We start from the raw sequence: 9047 nt of genomic DNA, 5'->3' as shown, positions 1-9047 counted from the left end.
AGTGTCAGGCTGAATCTGTCATACAGAAATAAATAACTGGAGCAGGCCTGGTTGGTTCTCAACAAACATCACATTTACTTCAACAGCAGATAAGGGAAGGCAACAATGTCTTTTGATCTTTTTCTCCCTTTTTGTCTTACTCTCCATTATTTTCTGTTCCTTAGTCAGGCTCTCCTTATATCCTCAATCTCTCTCTCTCTCTCTCTCGGCAAATCCAGAATTTTCCCTGTAGAAGAGAGAGAGAGAGCCAGGGCTCTCTTCATACCTATAAAAGGCCGCTTTTTTTTCTCTCTCTCTCTTTTGGTGTAAAAGAGCTCAAATTCTTTATTAAAAACAAAACAAAACAAAACCTCTTCCCATTTTCCTGTTCTTTACTGACTTTATTCCTCCTTCCCCAATGACCTTTGAGTCTTGTGTGTTCTTTTTAGGTTGTAAAAATTAAGAACCAGATACTCTACCAGTGATGATCTTGGCTATAACCTCACCCACATCTGGAAAGCACTGTTGTTTGGGCCACCTTCAGATCATCTTGCAGCTGCCCCACCCATCCGCTGCAGGAGTCCTGACTCACTTCCCCAGGCAGTACAGGGGGTCCGCAGGCAGCAGCTGCATCAGGAGCTTGAGTGGGAAGACAGCAAGCAGGGTGGTCAAAATGGCTGTGAGGATGCTGAGTGCAGCTTCAAAGGAGGTCTCATAGGAGGGATGCTCAGACCCTGTAACCTGGAGACCGGCCCGGCTCACCTTGCACGAAGAGGGAGTGAGGTCACTCAGCAGCTGATAAAGCATGGAGGCTGAGGGATGGGCAAAAACTAGACCAGAAAATCCCCCCACCCCTTATGTGGAAGGGAGTGCATTCCATCTGTGCTGCCCCTTGGGAGTAGCCTGCGCCCCTGCCTTGAGAGATCACCTGTGACAAGCCTAGGTGGGCGCACATGGACAGAGTGATGCCCCTGCACAAATTCATGGAATTCTGGAGGAGCACGGAGCTGTTCAGCAGAGGAATGAAGAAGCAACCCCCAGGAACGCCAAACACGCTGCTAAAAGGACCACGTGCAGGGTTGGCCCAGCACACTAGCCGCAGGCAAAGTAATATCATCTCAGGTCAAGGAGAAAACCCACAGCCCAAAATAGCCACCCTTCCCAGTTGCCGCTGGGTCTAAAATTATACCACTGAAGATTTATTCCTTTGCACACCTCACTTTCCCTGGGGGCCAGTCTGGGTGAGGGCAGGGACCCATGCACCCATATGTCTTCACATTAAGGTGTAAAACGCCTGACAGCTCCATGGAGTTACGTGGAGGTGGGAAAGGAAGGGAGGTGTTGAAAGGAGAGGAACAAGGCAAAGGAAGTGTTGGTGAGGAATACCAAAAGGAAACTTCTCCTATTTCAGAGTTTTACCCAGAAGGAACCTAGCTGGAAGCTACATCATAAAACAAAGGCCTGAGCAATTTGCCAGTGAATCTGAACCATGCATGTAAACAATTCTAATCATTTATTCCTTGAAATGCCTTTATAATATATTATTATGCAGAGTTGCACATGCTTCTACTTCAAATTGCCTAAAGCAGGGGTGGGGGTGGGCTGGCAGAGGAGTAAACGAAAGAGCAATTCAAAAGTATAACAAGAGGGAACATGAGGAAATGGTATCTGCCTATCAGGCTAGAACACAAAAGGGAGCTACAGACAGGTAATCAGATCATCCTCAACCAAAGTCTCCACTTCTGGGGGAAGATGTCCTCAGAAATTCAGGCAAGGCCTCTGTTTCTATATAGAGAAGTTTGGTTAACCTTACCCTAGAAGAGTAAGCAGTAAACAAAATAAAAACAAATAATCACTATTGGAAATACACTTGCAGTCCACTGTTCCAACAACTACCACCTCCATCCTATTCTATCTTTAAAGCCCTTAAGAAATAGACCAAAATGTCAGAATGGTAACCCACCCCCCCTTTCTTAAGCCACCTCTTGAGCAGAAAGCTAAGTACATGGATGCCAGGGATGAGCTTTAGGCAGAGGCAAGGATGCAAATAGGGAACAGAAGAAGGAAAAGAGTGAAAGGCAAGGAAAGAGAACAGAGTGCTGAGAAGGACAGGTTCCTGAAAGAATGAGCAACATGTTCATACTGTTTGGCTGTTTCTAAAGGGCTGCCACTTAACTTTACCTCCAGTCCTCCACACTCCATGAAGGAAGGAAGTTCTACTCCCATTTTTATGAATGAGAACACTTTGGATGAGAGAAATTCGCTGACTTGCCCAAGGTCATACAGCTGGGTATTTGGGGACTTGGGCAGGTCTTGAAAGCTGAGTCTAACTAAGTAAATCCCCTGCTCCTTCTACTCTAATAGTCTTTGGAGTTACCAAACCCAGGGATTCAAGAAATGTTTCTCCTGGGTCTGTGAGTAATGTACTGATGATTTCTGTAACTAAGATTTCCCTTCTTAACCTTTATTCATTCATTCACGCAGCAACGATTGAGTTTCAGCTAGCTCTGGGCATTGTTCTAGGAGCTGGAGTTCACCTTCATGGGTGAAGGGATCTCCTTCCATCTATGTCACATAAACGACTCCTTGATAGTCAATCTCAACTGTCCCCTTTGCAGGGGGACAGTTGACCAGGCCACTTCAAGTGGCCCCTGGCATCCTTTCCTAGTGACTCTTATCTAATTTTCCCATAATACATAAGACACCTGAAACAATGTAAGTCCTATCTTTATCCACTATTTTACTGCTTGCCTTCTCTCTAGAAAACCAGGTCCTTCAGAGCAAGGACCTTCTCTTATTCAAAGCTGTCTCTCCAATGCTTTGAACAGTTCCTGCCCATAATAGATGCTCAAGAAATATGTCTCCAATAAATGACATTGAAAATCAAGGAGAGCTTTTTCCAGTGCCTACTATATGTCCAAAGCAGTATGAGACTGTTTGCATCAATCATCCCATTTATTCAAGATTACACGTGCCAAAATAGAAAATATGTGAAGAAGATAGGGTTTTAATAATGGCAGAGAAAGTGCTTGGAAGAATTAAAGCTCAGTTTGAAATGCCTGTACCCTGTACCACTTAATGCAAGAACAAGGGCCATCTTGTGACATTAAAAGGTAACAAATTTAAAATGAATAAAAGGAAATACTTTTTAAAACAGCATATAATCTACCTGTGGAATTCACTGCCGCAGGATATTATTGAGGCAAATAGTCTAGCAAGATTCAAGAAAGGATTAGACATTTATATGAATAGGAATAATATTGGCAGTTACACTAACTAGGTTAAAAAGTTACAAGGCATGTCCGTCCTGGGCTCCAGGGCATAACTGCTCACCAGCTGGAGTGAGGAAGGAATTTCCCCTTGTGATAGAACATTGCATAATTGGCCAGATGCACAATGGCTGGTATTTTTGCAGTCTTCTGTAACAGAGGTAGAGACCGCTGCCCAGGGGAAGTTTCTGGAGAAGTCGGACCAATGACCTCTTAACATGGTTATTTCTGTCTTCGTGTTGTACAATTCTAAATAGAAGGTAGAGAGGACACATAAATTTTGGGGGATTTGTACCTGAAAATTATTCAACTGCAGAAAGCAGAAAGGGTAAAAATAATTTTCTTCTTCCTGATGATGAAAATATTTCACAGAATAAAATCTTACTCTAGCTGTAATCTTATTAGCAGCATAGCCAATAGTTCCAGGAGGCTACCTGTGCAACTCCAAACCTCAGCACGCTAGAGTCCTGGGAAAAGCTTATATAAGGGCATCATCCATCCATCTTTCATGTCCATCTAACACTATGCCTTCTGCATGTGCAGTTAACAAATATGTGTTTAATGAAAGTGCATTTTTGCAGGTGTGGTAAGCAAAGCTGTTCATAATGCAGTCCACTCACATTTTGAAGCTTTTCTCTTTGTTATAGAGTCAGGCACTTCCTTTGATTCTTAGTAATGCATATCCTCCTTTTTTTCTTCATCCTAACACGGAAAACCAAAAAGGCAGTTGTTAGCCGCATATTGGAATACAAGCATCCATAATAACATGTGAACATATTAAAGAAAACATCAAAACTAAATTATTCATTATACTAACTTACTTTACAAACCTTAGTTATCCAAGTGTAGATAAGACTCTAAGGAAACTGTATCAGTGTTTGAACGATTTAAGAAAGAATATCCCCCAAATTGTGGGACAAAGAACACTATGCAAGCCAAAACATAAAGGGGAATTTTAATTTAAATCCTCAAACCATCAGTGAACCCAAAAGATTTCAAAGTAGAATAAAAGTAGATAGATATGCAATAAAATGTTGTATAAATATTAATACGATGGGCTCTTGTTATCCGCGGATTCCTCATCTGCATGTTCAACCAAGCAAAATTTGATCCACAGTTAGATGAATCTGTGGATGCGGAACCTGCCGCTAGGGAAGACCAATTGTACTACATCATTTATACAAGGGACTTGAGCATCCGCGGATTTTGGTAACCTCGGAGGTCCAGGAACCAATCCCAGATGGATACTGAGAAACGACTGGAGAGAGAGAAACAGAGACAGACCATAGTTATCATTAGTATTTTCAAATATGTTCTCACACAAAATAAGTTAAGAACCACCGGTCTAGGACCCAGTCCACCAGAAAATTCTCAAGTCACGCTGGACAGAGTCTTTTCCATCTACGTACAAGAATTGCTCTCATTAATATTTGCTTCCTTAAGTTGGCAGAATAATATTACTTAGATTCTCTTAGTAAAAGATCAGACATGTTGAGGGGATATGGGGATATATGTATAGGAATAGCTGATTCACTTTGTTATACAGCAGAAACTAACACCATTGTAAAGCAATCATACTCCAACAAAGATGTTAAAAAAAAAAAAAAATGTAAGATCTAATTCCCATCCAGAGGAAAGACCTTACACATTTAAATGTTGTTTCAGATAGCTACCTGTCATTTTATTAACTGGTGGAAGATGAGTCTTTTCAAGTTTGGCTGTTTTCTCTTGGTTTAAGCTTTCCTGTTTACTTTTTCATGTGATTATCATAAGAATAGAGCTTGTCAGATTTTTGTTTATTGGTGTTGGGTTTCTTTTAGGTTGGGGTGCTTTTTTCTTTCTTTCTTTCTTTTGTGGTTGATGATTGTTTTTTACTCAAAATTAACCACATAGCATGAGGAATTGCATGTTCTATAAGGTCTGTCATCAACCAGGATGGGGTTCAAATTTCACCCTAGCAGTGTTACTTTAGGTAAACCAATTCCTGTGACTCTCTTTCCCCATCTGTAAAATGGAGATATAATAAATTTGGCTTAATCTGGGGAGCAGATTAAAGGAGACATGACTACAAAGCATTTGACACATTGCCTTTTATATATTAAGCAGACAATAAATTTTATCTATTATTATAATTCTGCATATCTTGCCTGTGTATTTGTAATCATTAAGAGTGCATATCCTATTTCAATATTATTACAGCAGCTGCATAACAATGAATATCAAGAAAATATTTTATACTTCCATTTCCTGTTCTAACTATTATAAGCAATAGTTTGATGAACATTTTCGAGCATAATTTTTTTGGTACTGAGAATGGATTCCTAGAAGTAAAAATTAATTGGTCCTGGGTTATAAAAAACCTCATGGCTCTTGATACACATGGTCAAATGATTTTCCAAAAGGGTTTTGCCAACGTACCCTCATCTCAGCTATATAGAGTATCAGTTTCACTGCTCTTTGGTGAATAATGGGAATTACTATTTACCAGTAATAAAAAGAAAAAAAATTAAAATAATGAAAAGACTCTGTACAAGTAAGCCATTGTGTTTCCAGATCTAGGAAAAAAACATTCTCTGAATGGTACAAATTTCCATTCCTTCAACATCAGCAAGTTTCCGTCCAAGTGTTTTCTCAAAGTGTTATATTCAACCTCTCAGGAACTTTTCATCCTACAGTCACACACCTTGTAGTTTTCTGGCTGAGTGAAGTCACAGAGGGGAAGGAGCAGTTTCCTGGTTTCCTGCCAGCTGTCCAGTTGTCCCATGAAGACCAGCGATTCACTGCCTGCCACTGGCATGAAAACACTGCACACAGGACCATTCCCAGAGGAAATGGGACCTAATGAGACTCATACATAAATATTTTCTTGCAAAGTGGAATACTGTAGAATGACACAGCCCACATCTGACCACAAAACATGGAAGGTATAACCCAAGGAGGCATATCACCTGAGCCCTGAAAGGGATAATCTGAGGAGGAACAGTTGGTTTGTGCCGCTTTGCAAGAGACCTAAATAATAGCTGGTTTTGTGGCAAGAGAGAAAAAAAAAAGGAAAGAAAAGAAAAGAAAGAAAGAGAATACTTTGGCCTTTGGTAGTGAATTTACTACACGTGAGAGGTGAGGGATTGACAATGTTGAAATGGAAATTTTCTAACTCGAGGTGACCAAGTAGAGGCTTTTTCTTCCCTTTCCACATCAATGTCCTGCTGACCCCCTCTTTCTCTTTAAACAAATCTTGAGGAGCCCCAGAATTTCATTTGAAATCTATGTGGGCATTGTTCTAATAAGAAAGCATCTGACCACCCTCCACACCAAACTCTCCGATGAGAAATCTCTTTTAAGATGCTGTCACTTAGAAGGCTAGTTCAACGGCTTCTCCTGGCTCAGTTACAATGCAGTATTCACATAAAAGGCGCACATCACCGTTGGGCTCTTTCTACATTTATGGATGGTGTAGCGTTATTTATTAAATTCCAGAATCTGGTGTTGGTTAAATAGGCTAAAATGATTAGTGACTCCAAAGATGGAAACCATTGGCATGACATTTTATCCTGGCTCCATGGATGTCTGCACACCTGGGTATGAAGCACACCTAAAAGCAGGCAACAGGGTAGAAGGGATAAAGACTCAGCCTCCTATCGCTACTACCTGTGTGACCCTAATCAAGCAATGAACCTCTCTGGGCCTTTGCTGCTACTCTGTTAAATGGAGATAGTAACACCTGCCTTGCAGAGTTACGTGAGGAAAGCGCCAGCTCCCAGTACAGGGGAGATTTTTTATTTTTATGTCTACACACATGAGCGCACACACACGCATATGTGAATATGTGTGCGTGCACTTGAGTTTTTGAAAATCAATTACACCTCTCCATTTTTATAGCTCACAAGGTGAGTTTTGAAAAGTCAATCAGGAAAGGAAGGAAAGAAACAGATTTTCCTTTCCAACAAGAAAAAGCAATTAAACGTCAAATATGAACTGTTCCTGGGAGTAAATTTTTTTAATGGGTTAAAGGCTTGGCCATTATAGACCTCCGATATGTAATTTCTAAGAAAGGACCAGGTAATATTTTTTTTTAATTAAGTGGAAGATAAAACGCTAGAACCAGTGGATCCATTCAGAAACCACTTTTTTAGCCATTTTCAAGAGCTTCCCGATTGCATCATGCCTTTTAAGAGGCCCGATTTATTTAACAGCACTTTATTTTAAACCTTCATTTGTGAAAAGCATTGATTTATGATGGGCTGATTAAAGCAATGGTATCTTAAGCAATAATTATTTCAATTATTGGACTTTCACCAATGTGCATTATTCTGGCTTGCTCTCCATTCTTTCCCCATTTTGATTCACTATAAGACAATATGGTAGGTGACATAATTTTGAAAAATTCCTGTACAAATGTAACATGAGAAAGAAAGATATAGACAGATGGACCGCTGTACCCTTTTTGATGATGTGAGGGTATTGTATTTTAATACGCTCTGACAAACTTGAACAAGTCCCTGATGGGCTCCTACCCAATATCATTTGGATTGTTCAGAGCTCCAAGCCTGCTCTATTCTCCCTGGAGCACAGAGAAGTCATAGGAATGTACATACTAAAGATGACCCCTCGAAGCCTAGTACTTAGAATCTTGCCTTCTCTTTTCATGGACCTGGAGAAAACAGTTAAGCTCGCACTCAGATCTTTAACTCAATTCGAAATTAGCACTGATATAATGCAGACCAGATATTCTCTCCTGATCTGAGAGCCTGTCCTGTGGACCAGGCTGGTAAATAAAAAAGTGAAATTGGCCTGGAGTCATATGCTAGGGAATAGTGGCAACTTGGAAGGAACCCTATATAATGGGGGCAGCTGCTCCTGGGCCCCAGCTAATTGTCACCAGCTGTGGCCCAAACGGTCCCACATCTTTAGATTTTTCAAAAGAATCCAGAAATCCATATTGTTGTGTGAAGTTGAAGTTTCTCAGTTTCTGAAGGTTAGACAAGGACTGGCTAAATTTAGCCTGTAGGCCACCTCTGCTCTGCTTCCTAGTTGGTGCACAAGTGGTCAATCCATCTAGTTATTGGGGAGAAGATATGCCACACATTTTTTAAATTAACAAAGTATTTTTATTCCACTATTTCACAAACATTTAATGGAAATATATTATGTGCTAAGAACTACATGCTGGGCACTGGGAAAGCAAAAAGAAAGTAACACCTAGTATCTGCCATCAAGGAACTGACAGTCTAGCTTTCATGTATATGAACTATGAAGGACTTGGGGTTTAAAATTTTAAGAGGAAAAGCAACCTAACATTGGGGCTCAATCTATCACATTCCTTTTTTGTACATAGCTCCTTTGTTATCCTTCAGGTAAGTTAGTTTGTCCCTGTGTTCTGCTTTGAAGCTCTCTTTTAATTTCAGGACTACTCCCATGAATATTAAAGTCTACGTCACGCACATTCCCATTAAAACCCCCAACAGCAATTGGAAGGGAAAATTCCATTTGTACCTTGACAGTTTATCTCCATCAAATCAACTTTACAGATTTCTTAGTTTGGTGCTATTAATTAGACTCTTGCATTATTTGAATCTAGCTATTCTATGCTGCTGTAGTTTTTACGAGAGCTGATCAGCAAATGCTTTATGTATTAATCCCTCTGGAAAATCACCTTAATAACTTTTTTAACTTTTGGGGGGGAATTATAGAAGTCCCAAGACACAAATGAAAGTGTTTGGGTCCAGCCATTAGAATATTCAGTTTAGCACTTGAAAAATGATGCACCTAATTGCTTTACAGAAGAAAATCAGATCAAAG

General features: G+C 40.3%; 1 protein-coding gene across 5 annotated transcripts in view; it reads right to left on the bottom strand.

Moving 5' to 3' along the window:
* Positions 1-290: 290 nt before the first annotated feature.
* Positions 291-9047, bottom strand: part of LOC309626547 (uncharacterized protein) — a gene marked incomplete at its 5' end in the record, with an annotated part of 44846 nt that continues 36089 nt past the window's right edge. For 2 of the 5 annotated variants that reach the window (XR_014243261.1, XR_014243266.1), the window contains 2 exons: positions 1816-3497; positions 3869-3950. Of the gene's footprint in view, positions 619-1799; positions 3498-3868; positions 3951-9047 lie in introns of those variants that run through there. The other 3 variants (XR_014243262.1, XR_014243267.1, XR_014243259.1) reach the window with 3 other exon arrangements.

Source organism: Balaenoptera borealis, assembly GCF_965194805.1.
Source record: "Balaenoptera borealis genome assembly, chromosome: 3".
Classification (NCBI taxonomy): Eukaryota; Metazoa; Chordata; class Mammalia; order Artiodactyla; family Balaenopteridae; genus Balaenoptera; species Balaenoptera borealis.
Note: the sequence above shows the minus strand (reverse complement) of the source record. Positions and strands in the feature narration are given on the sequence as shown.